The 12,581-nt window shown below is 46.7% G+C and overlaps 1 long non-coding RNA gene across 1 annotated transcript; it reads right to left on the bottom strand.

The window, feature by feature from the left end:
• Positions 1 to 11,283: 11,283 nt before the first annotated feature.
• On the bottom strand, positions 11,284 to 11,828 carry LOC140357756 (uncharacterized). Its single transcript, XR_011926670.1, has 2 exons — positions 11,504 to 11,828; positions 11,284 to 11,473 (listed from the first exon to the last, which is right to left on the bottom strand). It is a non-coding gene; the product is annotated as an uncharacterized lncRNA (long non-coding RNA).
• Between the last annotated feature and the right edge of the window lie 753 nt (positions 11,829 to 12,581).

Here is a 12,581-nt window from a genome sequence, read left to right as displayed (position 1 = left end):
CCTCTCTGCTGTGGGTGGGGCCTCTCTGCTGTGGGTGGGGCCTCTCTGCTGTGGGTGGGGCCTCTCTGCTGTGGGTGGGGACTCTCTGCTGTGGGTGGGGCCTCTCTGCTGTGGGTGGGGCCTCTCTGCTGTGGGTGGGGCCACTCTGCTGTGGGTGGGGCCTCTCTGCTGTGGGTGGGGCCTCTCTGCTGTGGGTGGGGACTCTCTGCTGTGGGTGGGGCCTCTCTGCTGTGGGTGGGGCCTCTCTGCTGTGGGTGGGGCCTCTCTGCTGTGGGTGGGGACTCTCTGCTGTGGGTGGGGCCTCTCTGCTGTGGGTGGGGTCTCTCTGCTGTGGGTGGGGCCTCTCTGCTGTGGGTGGGGCCTCTCTGCTGTGGGTGGGGCCTCTCTGCTGTGGGTGGGGCCTCTCTGCTGTGGGTGGGGCCACTCTGCTGTGGGTGGGGTCTCTCTGCTGTGGGTGGGGACTCTCTGCTGTGGGTGGGGCCTCTCTGCTGTGGGTGGGGCCTCTCTGCTGTGGGTGGGGCCTCTCTGCTGTGGGTGGGGCCTCTCTGCTGTGGGTGGGGACTCTCTGCTGTGGGTGGGGCCTCTCTGCTGTGGGTGGGGCCTCTCTGCTGTGGGTGGGGTCTCTCTGCTGTGGGTGGGGCCTCTCTGCTGTGGGTGGGGACTCTCTGCTGTGGGTGGGGCCTCTCTGCTGTGGGTGGGGCCTCTCTGCTGTGGGTGGGGACTCTCTGCTGTGGGTGGGGCCTCTCTGCTGTGGGTGGGGCCTCTCTGCTGTGGGTGGGGTCTCTGCTGTGGGTGGGGCCACTCTGCTGTGGGTGGGGCCTCTCTGCTGTGGGTGGGGCCTCTCTGCTGTGGGTGGGGCCTCTCTGCTGTGGGTGGGGCCTCTCTGCTGTGGGTGGGGCCACTCTGCTGTGGGTGGGGCCTCTCTGCTGTGGGTGGGGCCTCTCTGCTGTGGGTGGGGCCACTCTGCTGTGGGTGGGGCCTCTCTGCTGTGGGTGGGGCCTCTCTGCTGTGGGTGGGGCCTCTCTGCTGTGGGTGGGGACTCTCTGCTGTGGGTGGGGCCTCTCTGCTGTGGGTGGGGCCTCTCTGCTGTGGGTGGGGCCTCTCTGCTGTGGGTGGGGCCTGAACTCTGATGAAGCTTCTACTTCTCTCAAATCTTGTAGTTTGACATTATGTTATGTGAAGACAAAAGAGACGGTGAACAACAGTGTGTGTGTGTGTGTGTGTGTTTGTGTGATTGTGTGTGTGTGTGTGTGTGTGTGTGTGTGTGTGTGTGTGTGTGTGTGTGTGTGTGTGTGTGTGTGTGTGTGTGTGTGTGTGTGTGTGTGTGTGTGTGTGTGTGTGTGTGTGTGTGTGTCGGTCTCATGTGGAGGTTCAGATAATTGGTCATTCAAACAGTGGAAAGTGTCTATTTCACTTGTGTTGTTGTGTTGTTTGTTGTTGATTGTTGTTGTGTTGTTGTGTTGTTTGTCTTCCACAGTCAGTAAGGAGTAAGGCCAAAAGGATGTAATTATTTTTGATATTTTGTATTTGGTGAAAATCCAAAAGCCGATCCGGATGTATTTTCTGTTTTGTTTTCCTTTTCCCAAATCTACTAGTTCTTGTGTGAGCCACAATATCCAAGACCATCCTCACATCCAAGACCATCCTCACATCCAAGAACATCCTCACATCCAAGAACATCCTCACATCCAAGAACATCCTCACATCCAAGAACATCCTCACATCCAAGAACATCCTCACATCCAAGACCATCCTCACATCCAAGACCATCCTCACATCCAAGAACATCCTCACATCCAAGACCATCCTCACATCCAAGAACATCCTCACATCCAAGAACATCCTCACATCCAAGAACATCCTCACATCCAAGACCATCCTCACATCCAAGACCATCCTCACATCCAAGACACTTATATGCACTGAGGTGTGTCTTTAGAGCTTTAAGATAAGATATTCCTTTATTGTCCCACATGGGGAAATTTCATTGTTGCAACGCAGGTAGATACAGAGGTAGATCCAGAAGAAAAGATCACTTATAGGAAATCTGAAAAACACTTTCAGTAGAAGATCTCCTATAAATAAATAAAAACTCCCACGGACAAATAAATACATAAATACCATGTCATGTGATCACGACAGTAATTGCACATGAATATGTGTCACGACAGCACATAGATTGCACATGAATTTCACATGAATTCCAACAGCAATTGCACATCAGTATTAGGTTAGGTCAGTATTGTGAGTGTTCAGTACTAACAGTTTTTGTTATAAAGTCTGACAGCAGCAGGAAGGAAAGACCTACGGAACCTTTCCTTCACACAGCGAGGGTGGATCAGTCTCTCACTGAAGCTGCTCTCCAGAGCGGACAGAGTGTCCTGCAGGGGACAGAGTGTCCTGCAGTGGATAGAGTGTCCTGCAGTGGATAGAGTGTCCTGCAGGGGGTGACACTCATGGTCCAGCATAGATGTGAATCTAGCCAGGACCCTTCTGTCCCCCACCTCCTGCACCGAGTCCAGAGCACAGCCCAGGACGGAGCTGGACTTCTTGATGACTCTGTCCAGCCTCTTCCTCTCCCTCTCTGTGATGCTGCTGCTCCAGCAGGCCACACCTACAGGAGCTGATGCACCACAGAGTCGTAGAAGGTCTTCAGGAGTGGCCCTGTCACTCCAAAAGACCTGAGTCTCCTCAGGAGGTAGAGCCGACTCTGGCTCTTCCTGTACAGTGCGTCTGTGTTATGAGTCCAGTCCAGTTTGTGGTTCAGATGAACACCAGGTACTTGTATGAGTCACTCTCTCAATGTCCCGTCCCTGGATGTTCACTGGTGAGGGGGCAGTGGGGTGGCGTCTGCGGAAATCCACCACCATCTCCTTGGTCTTCCCCGCGTTGATGAGGAGGTGGTTCCGCTGACACCAGTCCACAAAGTCCTGCGCCAGTCCTCTGTCCTCCGCGTCATCGTCGTCCATGATGAGTCCGATGATGGCAGAGTCGTCAGAGAACTTCTGCAGGACACAGCTGTCCGTGTCATGTCTGAAGTCTGCAGTGTAAAGGGTGAAGAGAAAGGGCGCGAGGACAGTGCCCTGGGGCCCCCACACTGCAGGTCCGAGTGTCAGACACACAGTTCCGGGCTCTCACAAACTGGGGTCGGTCCGTGAGGTAGTCCAGGATCCACTCTGCCAGGTCATACTCCACACCAGCCGTCTCCAGCTTGTCCCTCAGGAGCCGTCTCCAGCTTGTCCCTCAGGAGCTGATGGTGTTGAAGGCGCTGGAAAGATCGAAGAACAGAATCCTCACAGAGCTGCCAGGCTTTTCCAGGTGAGAGAGAGAGCGGTGCAGCAGGGAGATGACGGCGTCCTCCACTCCGATATGCAAACTGCAGCGGGTATGTATGTATGTATGTATGTATGTATGTATGTATGTATGTATGTATGTATGTATGTATGTATGTATGTATGTATGTATGTATGTATGTATGTATATATATATATATATATATATATATATATATATATATATATATATATATATATATATATATATATATATATATATATATATATATATATATATATACATATACATATACACATGAAAATAAAGAGCGAGAGCGAGAGAGCGAGAGAGAGACTGCTCTCCTCTCTTCCTGGTGTGGAGTCCTGTTCTCGGGCTTATTATTGGCGCGTGCCCGCTTCAGTCGCTCTGCTCTGGAGGAGAGGGAGAGGCTGCCGCTCCTTTCACGCCGCGCACCGCTGCGTCTTCGGAGCAGAAAAAAACAAAACCATTTGAGGCTCGTAAATTTGGCACGACGCGCGGCGAGACGGAGGACACGCGTGCGCATCGAGTCCAGGTAAGACCATCCCGTGCGATACCGGATCATCTACGCGTAATTCACGATGTGACTCGCGTCGGGCGCATCTCTTTTGCCTTTTCTGCACCGCTCTGCGCGGACCCAGCGCGGACCCAGCGCGTCTCTGTTTTCTCTTAATCTGTCATGATTTCTGCACCTTCCATAATGCGCTGCAGTCGCATTTGTCTGTTCTTTTGGCGGCCCGTGTGTGTGTGTGCGTGTGCGTGTGCGTGTGCGTGTGCGTGTGCGTGTGCGTGTGCGTGTGCGTGTTCTGTGGGGGGAAACATGGCCCCCCGCGGCGTCGGAACGTCAGGAGCTGTTTCCAAACGTCGCAGCTGATTCTCTTTTGAGGCACAACCGAGTGGACGCGGACAGACGCGGAGAAAACTCGCGGGGACACGGGTTCGACGCGCGTAAGACGCACGTAATGGGCCCCCTTTTCGTCCACCCACACGCGCACCCACGGCACCCCACCCAGAGACCTACGGGATGCCTGAAATACCGGGGGCGAGTCCCGGTGTAGACCTGGGCCTGGGCTGGTCCTGTTTAGTCCTAAAGTCCTGATGTTTGGACTCAGTCATGGATGGTTTAGACATGGTTTAGACATGGTTTAGACATGGTTTAGACATGGTTTAGACATGGTTTAGTCCTGGTTTAGTCCTGGTTTAGACCTGGTTTAGACCTGGTTTAGTCCTGGTTTAGACCTGGTTTAGACCTGGTTTAGTCCTGGTTTAGTCCTGGTTTAGTCCTGGTTTAGTCCTGGTTTAGTCCTGGTTTAGTCCTGGTTTAGACATGGTTGGTTTAGACCTGGTTTAGTCCTGGTTTAGACCTGGTTTAGTCCTGGTTTAGTCCTGGTTTAGTCCTGGTTTAGTCCTTATTTAGTCCTGGTTTAGACCTGGTTTAGACCTGGTTTAGACCTGGTTTAGTCCTGGTTTAGACCTGGTTTAGTCCTGGTTTAGACATGGTTTAGACATGGTTTAGACATGGTTTAGACATGGTTTAGACATGGTTTAGACATGGTTTAGTCCTGGTTTAGTCCTGGTTTAGTCCTGGTTTAGTCCTGGTTTAGTCCTAGTTTAGTCCTAGTTTAGTCCTAGTTTAGTCCTGGTTTAGTCCTGGTTTAGTCCTGGTTTAGTCCTGGTTTAGACCTGGTTTAGACCTGGTTTAGACCTGGTTTAGACCTGGTTTAGTCCTGGTTTAGTCCTGGTTTAGTCCTGGTTTAGTCCTGGTTTAGTCCTGGTTTAGACCTAGTTTAGTCCTGGTTTAGTCCTGGTTTAGACCTAGTTTAGTCCTGGTTTAGTCCTTGTTTAGTCCTTGTTTAGTCCTGGTTTAGTCCTGGTTTAGTCCTGGTTTAGTCCTGGTTTAGTCCTGGTTTAGTCCTGGTTTAGTCCTGGTTTAGTCCTGGTTTAGTCCTGGTTTAGACCTGGTTTAGACCTGGTTTAGTCCTGGTTTAGTCCTGGTTTAGTCCTGGTTTAGTCCTGGTTTAGACCTAGTTTAGTCCTGGTTTAGTCCTGGTTTAGACCTAGTTTAGTCCTTGTTTAGTCCTGGTTTAGTCCTGGTTTAGTCCTGGTTTAGTCCTGGTTTAGTCCTGGTTTAGTCCTGGTTTAGTCCTGGTTTAGTCCTGGTTTAGACCTGGTTTAGTCCTGGTTTAGACCTGGTTTAGACCTGGTTTAGACATGGTTTAGACATGGTTTAGACATGGTTTAGACATGGTTTAGACATGGTTTAGACATGGTTTAGACATGGTTTAGTCCTGGTTTAGTCCTGGTTTAGTCCTGGTTTAGTCCTGGTTTAGTCCTAGTTTAGTCCTAGTTTAGTCCTAGTTTAGTCCTGGTTTAGTCCTGGTTTAGTCCTGGTTTAGTCCTGGTTTAGTCCTGGTTTAGTCCTGGTTTAGTCCTGGTTTAGACCTGGTTTAGACCTGGTTTAGTCCTGGTTTAGTCCTGGTTTAGTCCTGGTTTAGACCTAGTTTAGTCCTGGTTTAGTCCTGGTTTAGACCTAGTTTAGTCCTGGTTTAGTCCTTGTTTAGTCCTTGTTTAGTCCTGGTTTAGTCCTGGTTTAGTCCTGGTTTAGTCCTGGTTTAGTCCTGGTTTAGTCCTGGTTTAGTCCTGGTTTAGTCCTGGTTTAGTCCTGGTTTAGTCCTGGTTTAGACCTGGTTTAGACCTGGTTTAGACCTGGTTTAGACCTGGTTTAGTCCTGGTTTAGTCCTGGTTTAGTCCTGGTTTAGTCCTGGTTTAGACCTAGTTTAGACCTAGTTTAGTCCTGGTTTAGTCCTGGTTTAGACCTAGTTTAGTCCTTGTTTAGTCCTTGTTTAGTCCTTGTTTAGTCCTGGTTTAGTCCTGGTTTAGTCCTGGTTTAGTCCTGGTTTAGTCCTGGTTTAGTCCTGGTTTAGTCCTGGTTTAGTCCTGGTTGTGTCCCACATAAAGTGGCTCCTGCTCGTTTGGCTTTGAGCCGCTCCACGTTATAGATAATTCAGTTGCTGCTGAAAATGTCCCAGAATGAAGGAACGAAGTCACCACAAACGAAGCACCTGCAACACCTGAGACATTTAATTTGGGCTTTGAAGAAGACTCCTCCCCCAGATTCCCCCCCTGACCCCTCCCCCTGACTCCTCCCCCTGACTCCTCCCCCTGACCCCCCCTCACTCCTCCCCCTGACTCCTCCCCCTGACTCCTCCCCCTGACTCCTCCCCCTGACTCCTGAGATGAGTTTGGAATCATTTGAAATGATATATTTATCGGGGAAAAGGTCAAAAACATATTTTTCTCATTAAAAGTGTTATTGTTCTTCACAGGACGCTGAACGTCAGCTGGACTTTTGTCTTTTAATGTCTAATAATAAACTCTAAACTCAGTCACTCTCATAATTATCACCGTCTGTGATGAAACGAAACAATCAAATATTCACAATTCATGACTAATAATAATAATCACAAAGATGAAATTAGTTATGGAATAAACCAAATATACAGACCAGGACCAGACCAGGACCAGACCAGGACCAGACCAGGACCAGACCAGGACCAGACCAGGACCAGACCAGGACCAGACCAGGACCAGGACCAGATCTAAATGTGTTTAGAAAGCATGACCAGAATCTTAATGTTTTCAAACCTAAATTGTACAAGTCAGAGAATAAATGTTTCTCTAAACGATTGAGCTCTGACTCGAGCTCGTTAGAACTCTGACTCGAGCTCGTTAGAACTCTGACTCGAGCTCGTTAGAACTCTGACTCGAGCTCGTTAGAGCTCTGACTTAAGCTCGTTAGAACTCTGACTCAAGCTCGTTAGAACTCTGACTCGAGCTCGTTAGAACTCTGACTTAAGCTCGTTAGAGCTCTGACTTAAGCTCGTTAGAGCTCTGACTTGAGCTCGTTAGAGCTCTGACACGGTCGACTCTTGCCCAACTGCATCTGCTCCACTTTGTCCGTTTGGTTGGTGCTTTGCTCAGAACAACTGCTTCTGTTCCTTCTGTGTTTTACATGTCACAAAAACATTTAAATATTCAAATAACAATATTCAAACGAAATTATGTCAATCCAACAAAAATGTGGCTTTAAAGTTTCTGTGACGAGTCAGACTCACATGTGACTAAAAGAGTTTTAATTTATATTTCAGATTTGATTAAACATTTGTCCCAGTTTGTGTAAAGTTTATACTCGTACTTCCTGGTTGGACGTGAGCACAGATATGACGCAGGTAGAGGTCGTTCCACAGCTGTTTCCATAGCAACCAGACTGTAAACAAGAGCCAAACTCCACATGAATGACACAACAGTTCTGATCTGACACAATAAGACCATAAAACACCTTTATTCAGTCCAACCATGTGTTGCACACTGGTGACATCACACTGATGACATCACACTGATGACATCACACTGGTGACATCACACTGGTGACATCACACTGGTGACATCACACTGGTGACATCACACTGGTGACATGAGGTTAGGGTTTAAGTAAAAATGACCCACAAAAGTGAGTTTAGAACATTTGTTTATACAAATAAATCATAAACGACATTCTGAATATTCAAATTGAGCAGACAGGATTCTACAAACATAAAATAATCTTCCTTCTAACAATGACCAACATTCCAAGGTTATGAATAAACTTTAACCTGAGCGTGCTTCATGTGAACGTGAAGCATCAGTCACTCTAAAGCTTCAGTCGTTTAGCACGAAGCTGCTAATGAACCCAGACTTGATCTTTTTAAAATCTCACCCAAAACAAACAGAAATGTGTCTCAATTCAAATGCCACACGGGACAATCGAGTGAATAATAAAAGGCTAAAAGTGGCTTTGGAAACAGATTTAATATTGACGCAAACCATGAAAAATGATGAAAAATTACAGCAATTAACAATTTAAAAGTATTTGTTTAATCTTTGGAAAGGGCCAAACAAAGTCCTCGAAGCTTCAAACCCACGGTCAATATCCACATCGAAAATGATAAATGTGGGAAAAATATTTTAGCTCCTAAACTTAGTATTTTTATGGCCGACTTATGACAAATTAGAATCAGAGTTTGATGAAATTAGGGCTTTACAATAGTCCAACATCAAGAATAAAAAACAATGTCAATTTGATGGATCCTCTGCCTTTGGAGAGAGGGGTCAGACAGGGCTGTGCCTGGTCCCACCTCCTGTTCACGTTGTATTTGGAAACATTGGCCCAATTTATGAGACAATAAGAGACAAAGGATGCGTCTCCCTGATAAGATATTCCTTTATTGTCCCACATGGGATGATGGTACCAGCTTGATGGTACCAGCCTGATGGTATCAGTCTGATGGTACTAGCCTGATGGTATCAGCCTGATGGTATCAGCCTGATGGTATCAGTCTGATGGTACCAGCCTGATGGTACCAGCCTGATGGTACCAGCCTGATGGTACCAGCCTGATGGTACCAGCCTGATGGTATCAGCCTGATGGTATCAGCCTGATGGTATCAGCCTGATGGTATCAGCCTGATGGTACCAGCCTGATGGTACCAGCCTGATGGTACCAGCCTGATGGTATCAGTCTGATGGTACCAGCCTGATGGCACCAGCCTGATGGCACCAGCCTGATGGCACCAGCCTGATGGTATCAGCCTGATGGTATCAGCCTGATGGTATCAGCCTGATGGTATCAGTCTGATGGTATCAGCCTGATGGTACCAGCCTGATGGTATCAGCCTGATGGTATCAGCCTGATGGTATCAGTCTGATGGTACCAGCCTGATGGTACCAGTCTGATGGTACCAGCCTGATGACTGGATACAAACTGAACATACAACAATATAAAATTATATCCTACTCGCAATCTCCATTGACATTACGAATGGCCGACTTCTTTCAATGGCAAACTGAATAACTCAAATATTCAGGTGTCGTGCTTCATAAAAACTACGCCCCCTTGAAAAATGTAACCTTATTTCACACGAGCCAAAGGTTTAAGTGTTCCAGATTCTCCCGATTTCCATCTCCAATATTCCACTCAATGTTAGACGATTGTCTTTAGGCCTCAAAACCCCCAAAGGACATAATGGATGTGCCTACGTTTTCTCTCCCTCTCTCTCCCTCTCCCTCCCCCTCTCTCTCTCTTTCCTTTGTGCCTGATGTCTCTCTCTCCTACTCTCTCTCTCTTTCTTTCCTTCGCGCCTGATATCTCTCTCTCCCCCTCCTCTCTGCCCCTCTATCTCTCTTTTCTTTGCGCCTGATGTCTCTCTCACTCCCTCTCTCTCTCCCCTCTCTCCTCCTCTCTCCCCTTCTCTCTTTTCCTTCACGCCTGATGTCTTTCTCGACTCCTCGCTCGTTCTTTCCTCCACTCCTGCCGGAGCCGTGTCATTGGAAAACCTGCCCCTGAGTTTGATTAGATTCCCTCCCGTCTCGCTGCCCGATCCGTGCTCGTAGTACTCGAAGCATCTCGTCTCGTAGCACGGGGACGTCTCAGATTCATGGACGTAACACGAGGACGAGCTAAAGATAGATCTGTGGCGTTTCTATCTTCTGCAGGAGTGTGATCATGTGACGGAGTTTGCATGTTCTCCCCGTGTCTGCATAGGTTTACCGACATGTACAACAGGCCCCTCCCACTAAACACATGTACAACATGTAACACTAACTTAAAATAATACGCATTTGACTGTCAGAAGTGACTAAGTTCGGCCACAGGAGCTTGTGGGGAAAAAAAAGTAACACAGGAGGACGTTGTAGTATAAATTGTATTAATATAAATAAATATAACCAAATATTCAAAACAACAAAAAAGGTTCCCAGCAAAGTTCTGTTCCTTTGGGTGCTTAAGTTCAGTTTGTAGGATCTCAAAAAAAGGTGAATATATTCCGAGTGAAACGAAAAAAATATTCCAACTTAGGGTGTTCGTATCCGGGGAAAAAACAAAGAGTGATCCTACCAGATTCTTAGGTCACATGGGTCGCTCGCCACCTCTTGCAGAGGATAAGAATCAGGGGGTGTCAGGGGGGGAAAAAAAACCTGACCTATAAAACAGAGGTCTAGTAAAAAGATCCACATAACATACATACATACATACATACATACATACATACATACATACATACATACATACATACATACATACATACATACATACATACATACATACATACATACATACATACATACATACATACATACATACATACATACATACATACATACATACATACATACATACATACATACATACATACATACATACATACATACATACATACATACATACATACATACATACATACATACATAATTACAATCAATAACAATGTTTGACCATTATCTTAATATTCAAATCGAGTTGATTAAAAAAGTAAAGTTAATTAAATGTAATTCATTCATGGAAAATCAAATTCAGCTTCATTCACATTTCTTAACGTTCGTTCTTAATGTTCATTCACAAATGTTGCGCAACAATCAATCTAAACAACGGGGAAAGTTTGCCGCGGAAAAGGCGGAAGTAACTAAAACATCAAACATCTAAACAACAACGAAAGTAAATACATTTTAAACAAAGCGGTTCAATTTGGTGTAGTTGTAGTTCACTCACCATTGAGTCTTGGAATGATCTGTAACCGCTTCAGTTAGTTTCGAGACGTTTAACAGTTCATAACCATACGTTTTCAGTCCACAGCCGGAGCAGGAAGCGGAAATGGCTTTGTGGTTCGGCCATTTTTATACTAGCGCCCCTTGTGGTTGGGCCAATGAAAGTGTATGAGGGGGCAATATCAATCATTTAGAACCGGATTTGAGACATGGGTTACAAACAGGCTCCTCCCACTAAACACATGTACAACAGGCCCCTCCCACTAAACACATGTACAACAGGCCCCTCCCACTAAACACATGTACAACAGGCCCCTCCCACTAAACACATGTACAACAGGCCCCTCCCACTAAACACATGTACAACAGGCCCCTCCCACTAAACACATGTACAACAGGCCCCTCCCACTAAACACATGTACAATAGGCTCCTCCCACTAAAAACATGTACAATAGGCTCCTCCCACTAAAACATGTACAATAGGCTCCTCCCACTAAACACATGTACAACAGGCCCCTCCCACTAAACACATGTACAATAGTCTCCTCCCACTAAAACATGTACAATAAGCTCCTCCCACTAATCGCATGTACAATAGGCTCCTCCCACTAAAAACATGTGCAATAGGCTCCTCCCACAAAAAGATATGCAATAGTCTCCTCCCACTAAAAACATGTGCAATAGGCTCCTCCCACTAAAACATGTACAATAGGCTCCTCCCACTAAAACATGTACAATAGGCTCCTCCCACTAAACACATGTACAATAGGCCCCTCCCACTAAAACATGTACAATAGGCTCCTCCCACAAAAACATGTACAATAGGCCCCTCCCACTAAAACATGTACAATAGGCTCCTCCCACTAAAACATGTACAATAGGCTCCTCCCACTAAAACATGTACAACAGGCCCCTCCCACTAAACACATGTACAACAGGCAAAATACTGTTTCGAAGATTTACAATATTTTAGAATATTGTTTTTAGTAAAAACTAATACCAAGTATGTTATAATGTCATATCCTGCCCTTTACTTGAGTCTGTTTTAGCACATTTCTGCCATATTCTTTTGTCATATTCTCATGTGGAGGCGACACAGAGAACACTTTAAATTAGGCCAATGTTCAATGTTGGTTTTGTGATCAGATGAAGGGAACGACTGTGGAATAGGAAGGAAACGATTAATCGTGTAAATCGAGTAATTTGATTACAAAAAAGCTTCAATTATAATTTGATTGCCTTTTTGTTTCAGTAACATATTTAATTAAAACCACATGAATCTGAGACTCTTTAGTTTCACACGGAGCTTGTTCTGAACCTGCAGCGACTAAAGCTCAACAGAGAGAGAGCGCCCCTTTAAACTCCGCCCCTTTTAAACTCACCAGTGTCAAGCAGTTTAGATGTGTGATGACACGGAGGCTAACGTGACGCTAACATGAACGGCACTGAGGCTGACATGAAGCTAACATGAACAGCACGGAGGCTAACGTGACGCTAACGTGAACGGCACTGAGGCTAACATGAAGCTTACATGAACGGCACGGAGGCTAATGTGAAGCTAACATGAACGGCACAGAGGCTAACATGACGCTAACGTGAACGGCACCGAGGCTAACTTGAAGCTAACATGAACGGCATGGAGGCTAACATGAAGCTAACATGAACGGCACGGAGGCTAACGTGACGC

Source organism: Eucyclogobius newberryi, unplaced genomic scaffold, assembly GCF_026437365.1.
Source record: "Eucyclogobius newberryi isolate DKJ021-1_F unplaced genomic scaffold, fEucNew1.0.hap1 SCAF_13, whole genome shotgun sequence".
NCBI lineage: Eukaryota > Metazoa > Chordata > Actinopteri > Gobiiformes > Gobiidae > Eucyclogobius > Eucyclogobius newberryi.
This window is presented reverse-complemented; position numbering and strand designations above follow the sequence as displayed.